We start from the raw sequence: 18,582 nt of genomic DNA, 5'->3' as shown, positions 1-18,582 counted from the left end.
AAAAGTCTTAGAAGAAAACTTAGGTGTACATCTTCATGCCTTTAGGTTAGACAATGGTTTCTTAGATATGACATCAAAAGTCCAAGGAACAAAAGAAAAAACAGATAAATTATACTTAATCAAAATTAAAATATTTTGTGCTTTAGATGACATGTCAAGAAATTGAAAAAAATCCATAGAATAAGATAAAAAATTTGCAAATCACATATCTGATAATGAACACATATCCGATAATGAACACATATCCAGGTATATATAACAACTCAATAGTAAAGGACCAATAACCCAATTGAAAAATGGGCAAAGGATTTAAATAGACATTTCACCAAAGAAGATAGGCAAATGGCCAATAAGTACATACAAAGATGCTCTACCTTGTTAGCCATCAGGGAAATGTAAATAAAAAACACAATGAGATGCTACTTCACACCTACTAAGCTAGCTATAATTAAAATGACAAATGTTAGTGAGGATGTGGAGAGACTGGCACCCTGATACTTGCTGGTGGTAATGTAAAATGGTACAGTACCTTGGAAAACAGTTTGCAGTTTTTTCAAAGGGTTCAACGTAGGGCCATCATATTATCCAGCAGTTCTATACCTAGGTATATGCCCAAGGTAACTGAAAACATGTGTACACAAAACTTGTACACAAATGTTCATAGCAGCATTATTATAAGAACCAACAAGTGGAAACCATTCAAACACACATATTGGATAAACAATATGTTGTATATCCATACAATGGGATATTATTTAATCATAAAAGGAATGGAAAAGGAATAAAGTATTGATATATGTTATATCATGCATTAAACTTGAAAATATTATGCTAAACAAAAAAAGCCAGTCACAGAAGGCCACCTACTGTATAATTTATATGAAATTTTCAGAAGGGATAAATCCATAAAGACAGAAAATAAATTAGAATTTGCCAGGGACTTGTTTGTGGTGGGGAGAGGGGATGAGTGATAATGGGTATTGGATTTCTTTTTGGGGTAATGAAAATGTTCTGAAATTAGATAGTGGTGAGGGTTACACAAATCTGTGAGTATACTAACAACTACTGAATCATTCTCTTTGAAATGATGAATTTTATGGTATGGGAATTACATTTCAAAAAAAAAAAAAAGACCTTCAGGACAGTTCAACTTTACACAGAGAAAGCTGTGTGATTTTTTTTTTAAAAGATTTTATTTATTTATTCATGAGAGACAGAGAGACAGAGAGAGAGGCAGAGGGAGAAGCAGGCTCCCAAGGAGCAGGGAGCCCAATGCGGGACTCGATCCCAGGACCCTGGGATCATGACCTGAGCCGAAGGCAGACGCTTAACCATCTGAGCCACCCAGTCGCCCCAAAGCTGTGTGATTTTACATGTCTCATGATACAACCTCATTCTATATCAATTCCTTCAATGGCTCAAAGTACATTTATAGATTTCTTCTCGTTCTTCTCATACCCTACATCACTTAGTACAGTGCCTTGCAAATGTATGATCTTACAAATCATTTTAGGTGTGAAATGTATGCATTATATGTATTAAATGCTTTTTAATCTCCTTGAGTCCCCTAATAAAAAACAGTACTCAACCCTCATGTTTTATTTTTCTCCACTCATCCATAAATTCCCTGGGGCTAAGAATCATGGTAGATCCATCCTCATATTCTTTGCACACTCAAACCTCACTTTTATTCCCACCTTATACATAGTACAGTGTCTGATACAAAGATACTGCTTATAATTCTTCTAAACTCCTTTTATTTCCCCCTCCCCAAACTGAACCTAATCTTGTGGACCAATACTGTGTTTCATTCACATTTGTATTCTCTACCACCCTCTTGTGTAGCCCTATTCTTTTACATGCAAGTTCTTTTTTTTTTAGATTTTATTTATTTATTTACTTGAAAGAGAGTGAGAGCACATGCTTGCGCATGAACTGGGGGAGGGGCAGAGGGGGAGGGAGAGAGAATGAATCTCAAGCAGAATGCTGAGCGCAGAGTCCGACGTGGGGGTCGTGATCTGAGCTGAAACCAAGAGTCCCACACTTAACTGACTGAACCACCCAGGCACCCCTACATGCAAGTTTGTAATGAATGAATAAATTCTGTTATATCTGGTCTCTCATTTGCCACATCAAATTGTACTTTTCCCCAATTCATGTTTCAAATTAATATATTCTAGTCTAACTATGCATGCATCTATTATTTGGACTGTCATTTATAGATTCATTACTCATTTGTTTGTCTTACAAAATAAATGCAAAGGTAAGAGAAACTATTGTACAGAGATTATTGCCTGTGCAATTATGCTTGTAAATTCTCCAACTGAGAGTCTGCTAAATATGGCCGGATGATGGTGAAATCCCAACTTTTCTTTTGCCTATTTGGATTTTATATCCTTGCAGGAGACAGTTTTCTTTTCAAACAATTACAATGAAAGAGGAAAACTGGGCTCTCAGAGAGAATGGAACAGGTACTGACTGGACCAGGAGTCCAGGAAGTCAATAGGATCAGCCTTGAAGAGCAAATATTATAGCCTAGCCACCAAACTCTGTCTCTGGTGTTTTCTGGAGGCATTTTTCTTGGGATCAAAGCAGGTAGACTAGAAGAAATGTGAGTGAGTAGAAGCAGGGGTTTCTACATTTACTGTGACTTAATAGAGCTTTTCTCCCCCTAGGTCCCTGGGTCTAGCACCTCTCAATTTGAAACACCACTCAATAAAACAGTGCGTCAGGTTTTCCCCCCTAAAATTGACTAGCACCTTCAAAAGCCTATTGTTCTACTAATGCTTCCTGCTTTTTATTTATATGTATTTCTTTTAAAATCCAAATTGTCATTTGTTCCAGAAAGAAAAAGTCCTGTGAGTCATCAGAGCAAAACTGAAATAGGTTTCACTCAATGCTCTCCATTTTTCTACTTACCCTTAAATTGATGTAGAGAGATACTGTGTAACTGGCTCAAAATAAATACACTTTGTAGTACAACGAAATCCCCTGCAATACTAAGAATTGATTTTCCCTTTATCCTAGGTTGTTTGCCTGACTCCCTCCTCTCTTGGGATAAGTTATTTCTCAAGAGGTCAGGAGTTCCTTCTGCAATTGACTCCTGGTGTTTGCCCTACCAGTTTCCAAGATGTGCTCACACTTGTCTAAAGCCCAGGCAATGACACACCTCAAGCTTAAACTAAGACCTCATCTCACTACACAGATTACTGACAACACAGATTGGCTCCATGCAATGTTTTACACAAGAATGGCCATAAATCAAGGCCTGGAAGTTTACACAATTCTCTACGATTAACCTCTATTTGAAGGTGACAATTATCAAAACAAAAAAAGCAAAAGTAATGATGCAAAGATATAGAATAAGCATATTCTATGCGGGTTCTTCTACAAAGCTAGAGATAACATTAGAATGGAGAGAGAACCTTTGGAAAGGGATTAGGACCGCTAAATTGTCTTTTCCATACTTAGGCAGCACAAACCTTCCCTTACTAATCTTTCACACCATTCAGGCACAATGCTTCACAAAGAAGTTTCAGCCTCATTTTTCAGACGTGTTTTGGGGGCTCACATCCAGCTAGTGTATTTTTCCTCATGGAGAGGGCCAGAAAAAGATAAACGTTTTGATAAATACAGAGGCTTCTTAAAGGAGTCAGGGCTGATCAGTCAGTAGAGAAAGGAGCTTTAGGCTGGAGAACAGCATCCCAACCCCTTTATGAAGATGCTTAATTACTATTACGGAATTAAACAAGGAAGCAACTTGTTTTGAATCCAGTTTTGTCACTGACTCACTGTATGAATTTAGGCCCAAACCCTTCCTATTTCTGTCTTCAGTTTTCCCACCTTTTCAATCAGTTGGATTAAGTAGACCTTGATCACTAGCAGCACGGGGCTCACTGGAGCAAAAAGAATTAGGTTCTGTCCACTCTTAACTAGAACTTACTAGCTGTTACCATTTACTAGCTGTTGCAGCTTTTGGAAAATTGGTTCACCTCTTCCGGGCCTTAGTTTCCTCATCTATAAAATTGGGAAAATCAGTCCCCAGCTTACCTTATAGTATTACAATAATTTGGCAAAATAACAGAACGACAGTTTTGTCATAAAATGCCGTACACCTGTGAGGTAACTGAAAGTCGAGGAGAACGAGAGATATATACCATGTAGAAAGAAGAAAGGAGTGGAGGCAAAGGTAAAAGAAATTTGGGGTGGAAAAAGAAAAAGAAAAAAACGAAGGAGGAAGAACGAGGCAATTTCGAAGAAGATAAAGGCTGTAAGAGGAAGCGCAATCGCTCTGGAAAACTGGGGGAGGGGCCGCAGGGAAGCTGGGTCACGTTGCCGGCGGAGCCATTTCAGCATTGCAACGGCGGTTGGGCGCGGACCTATTTGGCTGTGACGCCCATTCCAGGCTTTTATCGCCCTATCCCCTAGAGCTCATCTGAGCCCTAAGATGGCGGCGTTCGTACTGAGGGAAAGTACAGCTGGCGTACCAGGTGTGGAAAGCAGCCAATGAACAAATCTGAGGGAAGTACAGAAGCTCGCCAACTTTTGTTTTGTGGTGAGTGCTGAGGTTCACATCAGCTAGAAAAGTGTCCGTTAGTAAGGCTCCCCACTTCGGGATCGCGTGGCCGGCCTGAGTTCGGGGAGGAGCCGGCCTGTTCTTCCTTTTTCTCTCTCGCCTCTCTATAAAATATCGAAGAGTAATTTCTCTTTTTTTAGTCACCTTACCACCACTGATGAAGCTAGACGGTTGCGGATATTAGCTCGTAGGAGGGATTCTGAGCCGTTTTCCTCTCATTTTTTCTCGTTTAAATGGGTTTTTATTGACACCATGCGGGCCCAAAATGAAAGATCTTGTGTCCCCAGGGCGCTTTCAGGAACAGCCTAACCTGTTGGACCTACTTTCTCTTACTTTCTTCGTGCTGTATTTCGCGTGCAAACGTTATAGTTTTGATAAACTAATCAGTCTGTAGCATACTCATAGGCTAGATTAAAAAAAGGTTTTTTAATGCCCTTTATGTTTCAGATGAAGACCTCTGGGCATTGTAATATTAACATTTGTTCCGGAAGCACATTGTTCTGTTCAGAGGTAGGTATGTGCGTCTGTGTACAGGTAATCTTTGGGGGAATTGTTACGTTATTTTTTGGATTATTACCTTGATTTCTCACTGAGTAGGAAAAGAACTAGATTTTCCGTGTTCAAATCTCTTGGTGAAAATAAAAGTTATATTAAGCATAACATGTTTGGGGAAGACAGTAAAAAATTTGCAACTTTTTTATGACGAGTAACTGGAAATCTGTATATCCATCTAAAGAATGTTTGAATAAATTGTGGGACATTGGTGTTATGAAATACTTTGCAGCTGTAGAAACAGATTTACCTCGTTACACACTTTTGATCTAGAGAATGTTAGATTGTTATGTGAGAAAAGTAAGTTGCAGATACCTAGTATGATCCTGTGTCTTTGGTGGGAGGGGTGATGAGGGAATGTAAGATTAACTTTTTTTTTCTGTCTTTTTTGAGGGGATTTCCACATCTGTTATGAAATAAGTACTTAAGATATACAAACATACAAAGAATAACACAATGAGAGATGCAAAAAAAAAAAAATACAGTGAACCTCTGTTTTATCATCCAGACGTAAAAATAATACATTACTATGATAGTTGAAGTTCTCTGCGTACCCATTCCTGGATTCATCTCTTTTCTTCCTTCATCCCCAGAGGTAACCATTATTTTAAACAGTGATTATATTTCCCATGCATTTCTTAAACTTTTGTGACGTGTGAACTACTTCTAAGATGGGTTATTTTTTTAAAATAAATTTTGAAGAGAAATTTTTAAAAGAAAAGTCAATAAAAAAGATGAATTTTTAAGTGCCTGTTACCTGGATTACAGAAACAGGGGCCATTTGAAGATTCTTCTAAGTTGAAGGCAGAATCTAATTAAAAGAAAAAAACAGGAAATAAGTGTTGGTAAGGAAGTAGAGAAATCGGAACCTTGTACATTGCTCTTGGGATATAAAATGGTGCAGCTGCTGTGGGAAATAGTTTGGCAATATCGCTGTAGGTTAAACGTAGAATTACCATGCTTCCTTGGCAATGCTTGTTACTTCCTGTTTTTTTTTTTTTTTTTTAAGAAAATTAACCATTTTAGTAGGTTTGAAGTGGTATGTCATGGATTTGATTTGCGTTTTCCTAAAGACTGATTTGGGGCATGTTTCCATGTACTTGTTAGCCATTTGTATATTTTCTTTGCAGAAATGTCTGTTCAGGTCATTTGTCCATTTTTTAATTTGGGTATTTTTGTTGAGTTTTAAGAATTCTTTATATATTCTGAACTGTTATATATATGGTTTGGAAGTTTTTTCCCCATTCTGTAGGTATTTTTCACTCTTTATGATGTCCTTTGGTTTGGTGTACAATTTTTTTTTTAAATTTGAAGTCCAATTTGTCAATTTTTTTCTTTTGTTGCATGTGCTCTTGGTGTCAAATCTAAGAATTTTTTTCAAATCCAAAGTCATGAAGATTTACCTCTGTGTATTCTAAATGTTTTATGGTTTTAGCTCTTGTATTTATGTCATTGATCCATTTTTGAGTTAATTTTTGTATTTGGTGTGAGGTCCAACTGCATTCTTTTACATGCACATAGCCAGTTGTCCCAGTACCATATGTTCAAGAGACTGTTCATTCCCTGTTGAATGGTCTTGGCATCCTTGTTGAAATCAGCCACAGATATATAGGTTTATTTCACGTCTTTCAAATTTATTCTGTTTGTCTTAGTATCTGTCCTTATGCTAGTACCACACTACTTTGATTACTGTAGATTGTAGTAAGTTTTAAAATTGCAAAATGTCGCTCCAATTTTGTTCTTCTTTTTCAAGGTTGTTTTGGCTTTCTAAGCCCCTTGCAATTGATAGGAATTTTAGGATCAGCTTGTCCATTTATTTAAGTCATACGAAGAAAAAATAAGAGGAGTTACAAACCAAAAACACAATAGTACTGGCTTTTATATTTATCTATGTAGTTATCTCTACCCATGTTCTTTATTTTTTCATACACTTTTGAGTTACTTTCTATTTTCCTTTAATTTTAGCCTGAAGAAGTCCCTTTGGCAGTTCTTGTAGGGTAGGTCTATTAGCAACAAATTCCCTCATATTTTCCTTATCTGCAAATGCCTTAATTTCTCCTTTCAGTTCTTTTGACAGATATATTTAAATATAATTCACACACCATACAGTTACCTGTTTAACTGGGTTAAACCCTAAACTGGTTAGGGTTCAGTGGTTTTTAATCTATGCACAGCCATCACTACAGTCATTTTAGAATATTTTCATCACCCCAAGAAGTCCGTGCATTTTATTAGCCATAACCCCATATCTCCTTGAACCCTATCCGCCCAGCCCTAGGCAACCACTAATCTACTTTTTTTCTCTAAAGATTTTCCAGTTTTGAACATTCTGTATGAATGGAATCATATAATACGTGGTCTGTTGTGATTGGCTTCTTTTACTTAGCATGCTTCAGCGTTCATCCATGTTGTAGCATGTATCAGTACTTCATTCTCTTTGTGGCTGAATAATGTTCCGTATTATGAATATACCACATTTTGTTTATGCATTCATTCATTGATGGACATTTAGGTTGTTTCCACCTTTAGGCTATTAAGAGTAATTCTGCTAAAACATTCATGTACAAATTTCTTTGTAGACATATGTTTTCATTTCTCTGGGTGTATACTTAAGAGTGTTTTTGCTGGGTCTTATGTAGCTATGTTTAATTGTTGCTGAAACAGCCCAACTCTTTTCCAAAGTGGCTGCAACCATTTTACGTTCACAGCAACAGTGTATTAGGGCTCTAACTTGTCTAAATTCTCACCAACACTTGTCATTATCTGACTTCATCCATTCTAGTCATCCTAATGGATGTGAAGTCGTATCTCATTGTAGTCGTCTTTCCCACAAGGTTAGTCCTCAGATGTTGGTCCTCAGGGTGGGGCAATTTGAATATGCCCACAATCACCCTGGGATGGCTGGTTTTGTTAGGGCTGTCTTTCCCTTATCACACCCAGCAGCCAGGATCCCCTTGCTGGGAACTTATTGTTTAATTGTTTTCCATAATGCCCTGGGGCATAAACTACTCAAAGTTAATCCAATCAAAATGTGGGTCCTTTGAAGAAATAGTTTTTGAGATTAGTGTTTGATATTTGTTCTGACCCTAGGTGGGCTCTTCCCAGTTGTTTTAGTCCTTTCTCTCCTGCAAACTAGCTTACCTACAGTTTAGCCTCTGTATCTTGAATCTGCTAATTGGCTTTTGCTACAACCTTGTTTTTTTAGGACTCCTTTAGGCTTGACCTTCTCCATGCTCTTGCAAATGAAGTCAGTCCCTGTGGGAAGAAATTAAGAGCCATCTGTTTTAATGTCTGCTGCTTCCCTCAAACAAAAGCTCTGAGCTGGGTCTCTGGAGGTGGGGTAGGAACAATGGCAAGTTTCTCTCTGAGTGACAGTATTTTGTGGAGGGGAGGGTGTAGCCAGAGGTCATCTGGGTTTGCTTTTCCTCCTAACCCAGGGCTGGGATGATCAGGGTCCTGGTCTTTTCCATGCCCCACACCCAATAAAGTATACATTCCACCAGTGGGGGCTGGAAGGGCTGGAACACCTGCCTCTCAACCACACTTGCTCAGGACTCAACCCTTTTAACAGGCAACTCGGGGCTGGATGAGAAACTCTCTTTCTCCTGGGAAGAAAGCCCTCTGAATGGGACCTGGAGGGGAGGGGTGGAAAGGGAGCCCTGTGTTCTTGGTTGCAGCAATCTGGAGTGGAGGAGATTCCCCTTCCCTGAGCTGAGATGAGAGAGGGAGGGAGGCAGTGGTTTTGGTTCAGATACAGACTCATCTTTCTTAGTGAATTTTTGAAGTTGTTCTTGAATATATGTTTCTTCATTTGCTGTTTGTCCTTAGATCAGTTTCCGGAGGCTTTAAATGGCTTTTTAAAAAAACAGTTTTCATCAGTTTCAGTGGGGAGCAGCAGGTCACTCAAGCTCCTCATACTGTCATGCCATAAGTTGCTCTCTTTCCTTTATTTTTGAAAGACATTTTTTATCAGATATAGATTTGTTGGTTGACAGCTTTTTTCTTTTCAGCACTTTAAATATGTCATTGCACTGCCTTCTGGCCTCCATGATGTCTGATGATGGGTTGCTTCTCTTTTCTTGCTTGTAGGATTCTTTTTGGGGATTTCAGGTTTGATTATACTACATCTCACTGTGGATGTCTTTGAGTTTATTCTCTTTGGGGTTCATTGAATTGTTTTAAGTTTCATAGATTGGCCGCTGTTCACATATTCTTTATGACTCTTTTTTGTTCTGGACCTCTCATTTTGCATATGTTGGTACACTTGATGTTGTCTCTTAGGCTCTTTTCATCTTTCTTCAGTTTTTTCTTTTTCCATTCCTCAGACTAGATAATCGTAATTTACCTATCTTCCTGGTCATTTATTCCTTCTTCAGCCTATTGAAATTTTATGTTGAACCCCTCTAAAATTCAGGGAATTTTTCATTTCAGTTATTGTGCTTTTCAGTTTCAGAATTTGTATTTGGTCCCTTTTTGTAATTTCTGTCTCTTTATTGTTATTTTCTGTTTTTTGATATGCTGTTCTCCTGGTTTCCTTTAGTTTTTATCCCTGGTTTCTGTTAGCTCTTTGGCATATTTATGATAGTTGATTTTTTTTAGAAAGTCTAATGTCTGGGCTTCGTTGGGGACACTTTCTGTTAACTTTTTTCTTTCTGTGAATGGGCCATACTTACTTGTTTGTTTACATGCCTAATAAAGTTTTAATGAAAATCTGTCTTGATAAGTAGGCACCTTGAATTTTATAGTATGGTGGCTCTGGAAATCAGAATATTTCCCCCCTCCCCAGGGTTTGTGTTGTTGCTTCTTGTGGGGTGCAGTCATCCACTTGTTTAATGACAGGCCACTTGTTTAAAGTCTAAACTATTTTTGCAGACTATATTCCTTGTCATATGTGGTCACTAAAGTCTCCATTCCATTATCTTTGTTGTTAGGCAGTGTCCTGATAAGATTTCTTTAAATGACAAAATTTACAGCCCCTTTCTTCTTTAAGCACTGTCCTGATTGTAGTAAGTTTCTGATTAGGTTTAGAGTTCTGAAAAAGTTGATTCTTACATTTTTTTGCCACCTTAATAATTTCAGTGGAGAATTGGATCCTAGGAGCTCCCTATTCCACCATTTTTAGTGTCCTCTCAGCTCATACATTTTGATACTGTGATTTTTATTATAATTCAGTTCACAGTACTTTCTATTAATTTTGCTTGTGAAAAAAAATTTGTGATTTTTTTCTTTGACTCATGGGTAATTTAGAAATGTATCGTTTAATTTCCAAATATTTGTGGAATTCCAAATTTTTCTTTTGGTTTTGTTTTTTTAAAATTTTATTGTGTTGGAGAACATTATCTGTATGATTTGAGTCCTAAAGTTATTCAGAGTATGGTTTGTGGGTCAAATCTGGCCTGTTGTCTGATTTTGTATGACTAGCCAACTATCAGTAGTTTTACATTTTTAAGGGGTTTAAAAATTCACAAGCAGAATTGTATTTCTTAACGCATGAAAATCACGTGAAGTTCAAATTTCAGTGTTCATGAATAGTTTTACTGGTATTCAGTTATACTTAACCTGCATGCCCATTGTCTATGGATTCTTTCATTCTACAACAGCAGAATTGAGTAATTAAGACAGTAACCATGTGGCCTGCAAAGACTAAAATATTTACTAACCAACTCTTCATCAGGTTTTGCTTACCCTTAAACATCCCTGTACCTGTAACTTTACATTATGCTACCACCACCCCCTCATCAGCAATAATTGAGAAAAGATTTTATGCTATAGCATTCCTCTTAAGCATGGAATAAAAATATTCTTTTTACATCTTACCATTTTACCAAGTTGAAAGGCAGAAAACGCACTGAACAAAAATATTGGTGACTGATGTATGAGGAAAACTACAACTATCTTATGCAAATAATTTTTTTGTATTAGACCTTTCTGCACATCTCTTTCTTCCATTCTAATTTCTTTCCAAACTTAAATTTACCAAAAATAATAAATATTAAACCATTTTTTCAAAATAATTTATCTTTACTAATGTACACATACACATTCTGTGTAGTTATAATCAACTTGTCTTAAAAATACCATTTTGTATTTCGTTTTCCCTCTTTAATGATATTTCATACAGTGTTATTTTATATCCATCAAGATGGGCCACAGAGCTGTATTTTCAAATGGGTTTTTAGTATTGAATTTCTTTTTTTTACTTTTTTACTGTTTGATCCCCTTCACCCATCCCTGCCTCCCATTGCCCACCTCCTCCCCAGTCCCCATACCTCTGGCAACCACCAGTGTCTGTATTTGTGAGCTTGGTTTTGTTATTGCTGTTTTAGCTTTCACATACAAGAGGGCTCAATACAGTACTTGTCTTTCTCTGAGTTATTTCATTTAGCATAATGCCCTTGAGGTCCATTCATGTTGTTGGAAATGGCAAAATTTCATTCTTTTTTTTTTTTAGTGGTTGAATAATATTGTATAATATACACCACCCTTTTTTAATCCATTCATCCTCCAGTGGACACTTAGGTTGTTTCTGTATCTTGGCTATTGTAAATAATGCTGCAGTGGAACATGGAAGTACATACATCTCTTGGAGATCCTGATTTATTATTTTTATTTATTTATTTATTTTTTAAAAAGATTTTATTTATTTATTTGAGAGAGAGAATGAGAGACAGAGAGCACGAGAGGGAAGAGGGTCAGAGGGAGAAGCAGACCCCCTGCTGAGCAGGGAGCCCAGTGCGGGACTCGATCCCGGGACTCCAGGATCATGACCTGAGCCGAAGGCAGTCGCTTAACCAACTGAGCCACCCAGGCGCCCCGGAGATCCTGATTTAAATTCTCTTGTATATATACCCAGAAGGGGAATTGCTGGATCATACGGTAGTTCTATTTTTAATTTTTTGAGGAGCCTCCATATTGTTTTCAATAGTGGCTCCCCCAGTTTACATTCCCACCAGTAGTGCACAAGTGTTCCTTTTTCTCCACAGTCTCACAAACACTTGTTACTTCTTGTCTTTTCGATGATAATAATTCTAACAGGTGTGAGGGTGATATCTCATTGTGGTTTTTTATTTGCATTTTCCTGATGATTAGTATTGTTGAGCGTCTTTTCATGTACATGTTGGCTATCTGGACATTTTCTTTGGAAAAATGTCTATTCAGATATTCTGCCCAGTTTTAACATTGGATTGTGTAACTATCTTACGCCAGTAATTTTTGGCTCCCAATATGTTGGAAAAGAGTGGGAAGGTAACAGAAGTTTTACTTTGAAAAGTGAAAAAAGCAGATTAAAAAAATAATGTCAGGCCTGCATAGATGTGGAGAATATGAGGAGAGGAATCTTATCAATTGAAGCTGACTTCAAAATGACATAGATGATAGAATTAATGGTTTAAGGATTTTAAACTTACTATGAATATAGAGGAAAGACTGAAAATGTTAAGTTGAAGTATGAAAGATATAAAAAATTTCAACTTCTGAGAATGAAAAGTATAATTGATTTTAAAATGTTGAGGGAGTTTCCCATCTTTTGTTATTAATTTCTAGTTTAATTATATTATGGTTTGAGGTAATACTTTCTATACTGTCAGTTTTTTTTAAATGTATGTTAGACTTTGCTTTACATGAGTGTTCCTTATGTACTTAAAAAGAATGAATCCTGCTGTTAGACTGAGTGTTTATACCATTGATTTCTATTTCTTTTGTCAGTTTTTGTTGCATGTAGTATGAAGCTCTGTTAGGTGCATATACATTTAGCAGTGCTGTGGCTTCTTGTTGAATTGGTCCTTCTTTGCTCTATAATACGTTTTTGCATTTAATGTATAATATAGCCAGTCCTGTTCTTTGGTCTTTGCATGGTATGTATTTTCTCATTCCTTTACTTTAGTCTGCCTATATCAATATATTTGAAGTCTGTTTCTTGTAGACAGGATATTGTGTCATGGTTTAGGTTTTTTCTTTTTTTTTTTTTTTGGTCATTCTGACAATTTTTGTGTTTGAGTTTTACTGGTTAGGCAATTCATATTTAATGTAAATTTGGTATGTTTGGATTTAGGTTTACTACTTTATTTGTTTTCTCTTTGTTCCTTTTTTGTTCCTCTTTCCCCCCCTTTCTGCCGTCTTTTGGGTTATTTGAATACTTTTTAGTTTTCCATTTATTTTATTATTTTTGACTGTATCTTTTTATGTAGGCTTTTTAAGTATTTGCTTTAGGGGTTACACAGTATGTACTTAAGTTTTCACTGTCTGTTTTACCCTCTAATTTTGGAATGTAGAAACATTAACATCTTTTAGGTCCTTTAACTGTCTCTCTTTTATGCTATAATGTCATGTATTGCATTGGCATACATTGAAAACTATCAGAAGATGTTCATATCTTTTGTTTTCAACCTTGAAACAAATTTAAAGAATTAAGAGACATAAATAATCTGTTGCATTATTCAGATAAATATTTCCATTGCTCTTTATTGATGATTCAGGTTTCCTTCTGGTATTTCCCTTCTACGTGAAGAACTTTTTTGTAGCAGTTCTTACAGGGAAGCTCTCAGGGGCTATATATTCTTAGTTTTCTATAATCTGAGAATGTTTTTATTTTACTTTCATTCCTGCTAGTAGTTTTTCTGGGTAGGTTATTTTAGGCTGACATTTCCTTTCTTTCAACCATTTAAACATGTGTGCCACTTTCTTCTGGCTTCTGTGGTTTCTGATGGGAAATCAGTTACTTGATTCATTATTTCTCTATGTGGTAGTATTTTATTTTTCTCTTACTGCTTATATAATAGTTTCTTTAGCTTCGCTTTTTGGCAGTTTTATTATGATACATCTGGCTGTGGATTTCTCTGTGTTTATCCTTTTTGAAGTTTTCTTAGTTTCTTGAATCTGTAAGTCTTTGTCTGTTGCAAAATTTAGGAGGTTTTCAGGCATTGATTTTCTCAAATATTTTCAGTCTCTCTTCTTTTTTTTTAAGATTTTATTTATTTGAGAGAGAGAGTGAGAGAGAGAGAGCACATGGGGGGGGAGGGTCAGAGGGAGAAGCAGACTCCCTGCTGAGCAGGGAGCCCGATGCGGACTCGATCCTGGGACTCCAGGATCATGACCTGAGCAGAAGGCAGTTGCTTAACCAACTGAGCCACCCAGGCGCCCCCAGTCTCTCTCTTTTCTCTTATCCTTCTGTTATTGTCTCATCATCTGTTATTGTCTCATCGTTCCCTGAGCCTTTGTACATTTATGTTCAATATTTTCTGTTAGTATTGGATAGTTTCTATTTATGTCTTTAAATTCCTTTGCCATCTCCATTGTGCTGTTCAATCTGTTCATTTATTTTTTAACTTTAGTTAACTGTATTTTTAACTTTAAAATTTTCACTTTTTTGATTGCCTGTTGACAAGATTTTCACTTTCAATATTTGTTGCAAGAAAGTTTGTGATTGCTTATCTCAACATTTTTTCAGCATTTTTATTTATTTATTTATTTATTTTTAAAGATTTTATTTATTTGACAGAGAGAGAGGGAACACAAGCAGGGGGAGCGGGAGAGGGAGAAGCAGGCTTCCCACCGAGCAGGGAGCCCAGTGTGGGGCTCGATCCGAGCCGAAGGCAGCCGCTCAACCAACTGAGCCACCCAGGCGCCCCTCAGCATTTTTAGAAATAGTTGTTTTAAGGTCTTTATCAGATAGTTTTAAGAACTGTCATCTTGTTGGCTTTTTTTTTTTTTTTAAGTAGGCTCCATGCCCAGCGTGGAGCCCAGTGTGTGGGTTGAACTCATGACCCTGAGATCAAGAGTTGGACATTTAACTGACCAAGCCACCCAGTAGCCCCTTGTTGGCATTTTTCACGATTTAATTCATGTTATGCAGCATTAATGCTACAGAAGTAATGCTGTGCCATTCTCTGTGCACCATACGTATATGTAGTCAGTGCGTGTTAATACATGTGATGTTAACTTTCATCTCTTGGTTAAATTGTACCAAAGTTTTCTACTGTAAAGTTACTGCTTTTTCCTTTCAACTTTATCTGTATCTTGTGGGGATATACTTTAAGATTATGCAAATGTCATGTTTCTCATCATACTTTTACCCACTGATTTTATCCATCCATGCCTTTTACCTTCCACAGTGATTGTGTTTGTGTTTGTTTCAAGGTTATTTGGGATTTCCATTATTCCTTCTGTGTTTAATAGTTGAAAGTCTGTAAGGAATAGCTGTCCCTTCTCCCTATTTTATTTACTTAATCAAATATTTATTAGTATAGACTCATTGATATTTATTTCATTCTTTTGGTTATAATCTTAATGCTATCATTTTGTTGTAATGGTTCTCAGGTTTAGCCACTGGGCTTTTCTTCAGGTTTGTCCTTTTGATATGCTCCCATGTTTTTTGGGCATTGTACTTCTTTCTCACACCACATTATGTATTAGACACATCTTGTTTTTTTCCCCACCCAACTCTGGAATCAACCATTTTTCTAAGGAATCCCAATTCCTGTTATTGGAGAATGGTTTTTAGAAAACAGTATTTGTGTATTGATTGTGTACTCAGTATTGTGTACACAAAAACACATATGTTTTTGTGGTATCATTATTTTGAGGTCCTCTCAGTCAACAGTTAGGAAATATATGTTTATAGTCCCATATGTAGACATCCTTCTTTCTAGAAGTGTTATTCTGTACATATGTGTATGTGTGGTTGTGTGTATGTAAAACCATGAATTCATATTAATATATGTGATTCCAAATAAAAGCACAGGGTTCATTCTCTTCTAGTCTTCCCATTTTTCTTCACTGTAATTCCTTTTTATGAAAGTTAAAAACTTCATTCTCATTATCCTTGATATGTATACTTTGCTTAATTTTAGAAGTTTTTTGATTGTTTCTATATTTGAAACAGAGTTTTAAAATTACCAAAACATACCCCTCTGAAGAGCAAATTTCCTAACTAGAGTACAGTATTTGTGTACAGTATGTCTTTAGTCTTAATAGTATATAGTCAAAAATACTGTTTCTGAAGTTACTTAAGTCAGTTCTTAATCTGCCCAGTTAAATTTGTTCATGTTACCCATTTGTTTTACAATTCAGTTTGTTAGTTTTTGTATTCCATTTTGGGTTTCCCCCCACGTGTTGGTTATGTTGAAAATATGTATTTATTTTTTGGTTATGTGAAATATTACCATGGTTCCAAGTGTCAGACCTACACAAAAAGGTTTATAAAGAGAAGTGTCACTCCCTTCCTCATGTATTATACATAGGAAGAACATTCCTAACCACCCCCCGTATATAATCAGTCTTGGTAGTTTCTGCTTTATACTCCTTGAATTTCCTTTGCAGAAATGAACTGATGCATGCATATTTTTGCATATCCTATTTTTTTCTTACATGAAAGGTTGTATACTACAGCTATTCTTTTGGAATTTGATTTTTTTTTCCCCATTTACAGTATATCCTGGAAGAAGTCACTCTGTATCAGGTAATAGAGATCTTCCTCATTTTTTTTTTTTTTTTTTGTTTTACTGCTGCATTTTACTTTGTTGTTGGATGCACTATTTTTTTTTTTAAAGATTTATTTATTTGAGAGAGAGAGAATGAGAGATAGAGAGCATGAGAGGGAAGAGGGTCAGAGGGAGAAGCAGACTCCCTGCCGAGCAGGGAGCCCGATGTGGGACTCGATCCCGGGACTCCAGGATCATGACCTGAGCCAAAGGCAGTGGCTTAACCGACTGAGCCACCCAGGCGCCCTGGATGCACTATATTTTAACTAATCTTATGTATATGGGCATTTAAATTCTTTTCAGTGTTTTCCAGTTGCAAACAAGACTAGAGAATAGCTTTGTTTATATGTATTTTTGTATTGTTGAAGATGTATCTCTGGTATAGACTTCTGTAAGAGTTGTTAATTGCTTTTAAAGGCTGTCTTGTTAAGTATTGCCAAATATCCCTCCAAATGATTGTACACTTTGCATTCATACCAGCAATGTGTGAGAGTACCTATATTCTTACAGCCTCACCAATTGAATGTGGTTGTTTTTTTTTTAAGATTTTATTTATTTATTTGACACAGAGAGAGAGAGAGAGAGATCAAGCATAAGCAGGGGAAGCAGCAGGCAGAGGGAGAAGGAGAAGCAGCATCCCCGCTGAGCAAGGAGCCCCATCCCAGGACCCCGGGACCCGGGATCATGACCCGAGCCAAAGGCAGACGCTTAACCTACTGAGCCACCCAGGCACCCCTGAATGTAGTTTTAAACAAATGAAAGATTTTACCAGACATGCTGTGTTTTTTGCATTTAACAATAAACGACGGTCATAAGTGTATACACATGCATACAAAATGCATAGATGCACACCTATGCATATATTTGCAATGGCTTCTTTCTTTTTTCCCCCTATATGTGTTTACCATATTTAAACAAGCCTCTCCTTTTTTATTTAAATATTTTTCTTATTTGAGGGAGAGAGAGAGAGAGCAGGAGCAGAGGGGAGGAGTAGAGGGAGTGGGACAAGCAGACTCCCTGTGAGCCCGGAGCCTGATGTGGCGCTTGATCCCAGCACCCTGGCACCCCCAAGCCTCTCCTAATGAAACTTTTTAGTTTTTTCACTATTACATAAAATGGTGTGAATAACTTCATAGTGGTTGTATTTTTGTGTTATTGTTGGAGTCATATTTAAAATCAGTTTCTTTTATCAGTGTTTTAGTTTTCAGAGTACAGATCTTTTATCTCTTTGGTTAGGTTTATTTGTAGGTACCTTATGGTTTTGGTGCAATTTTAAATGGGACTGATTCCTTGATTTCCCTTTTTGCTGCTTCATTGTTGATGTACAGAAATGGAACAGATTTCTGTTTGTTGATTTTATATTCTGCGACTTTACTGAATTCATCTATCAATTTTTTTGGTGGAGTCTTTTGGGTTTTCTGTATGAAGTATCATGTCATCTGCAAATAGAGACAGTTTGACTTCTTCCTTGCCTATTTGGATGCCTTTTCTTTTTGTTGTCTGATTGCTGTGGCTAGCACTTCCAATGCTGTGTTAAATAACAGTGGTGAGAGTGGACATCCATGTCTTTGTTCCTGACCATAGAGGAAAAGCTCTGTTTTTGGCCATGGAAGATGTGGGTTTTTTGTATATGGCCTTTATTATGTTGAGTTATGTTCCCTCTGTCCCTACTTTCTTGCGGGTTTTTATCATGAATGGATCTTAGTACTTTGTCAAATGCTTTTTCTGCATCTATTGAGAGGATCGTATGGTCTCATTCTTTTTCTTTTATTAATGTAGTGTGTCATGTTGATTTGCGAATATTGAACGACTGTTGTTGCAGCCCCAAAATAAATCCCACTTGATCATGGTGATTCATTCTTTTCATGTACTGTTGGATTTGATTTGCTGGTATTTTGTTGAGAATTTTTGCACCCATGTTCATCAGGAATATTGGCTTGTATTTCTCTTTTTTAGTACAGTCTTTGTCTGGTTTTG

At 36.7% G+C, this 18,582-nt stretch overlaps 1 long non-coding RNA gene across 13 annotated transcripts in view; it reads left to right on the top strand.

Annotated features, from left to right (window-relative positions):
- The first annotated feature begins 4,427 nt into the window (after nt 1-4,427).
- The window catches only part of LOC114203229 (uncharacterized), a 136,757-nt gene continuing 122,602 nt past the window's right edge, over nt 4,428-18,582 (top strand). For 12 of the 13 annotated variants that reach the window (XR_015769456.1, XR_015769457.1, XR_015769447.1 and 9 more), the window contains exons 1-3: nt 4,428-4,555; nt 5,024-5,086; nt 5,522-5,723. This is a non-coding gene — a long non-coding RNA (uncharacterized LOC114203229). The remainder of the gene's footprint in view (nt 4,556-5,023; nt 5,087-5,521; nt 5,724-18,582) is intronic. The other variant, XR_015769446.1, reaches the window with a different exon arrangement.

Source organism: Eumetopias jubatus, unplaced genomic scaffold (assembly GCF_037043125.1).
Source record: "Eumetopias jubatus isolate StellerSeaLion01/CBP00866 unplaced genomic scaffold, mEumJub1_p1.0 scaffold_11, whole genome shotgun sequence".
In the NCBI taxonomy this organism is placed as follows: domain Eukaryota; kingdom Metazoa; phylum Chordata; class Mammalia; order Carnivora; family Otariidae; genus Eumetopias; species Eumetopias jubatus.
The sequence above is the reverse complement of the archived record's forward strand: the minus strand, read 5'-3'. Positions and strand labels throughout refer to the sequence as shown.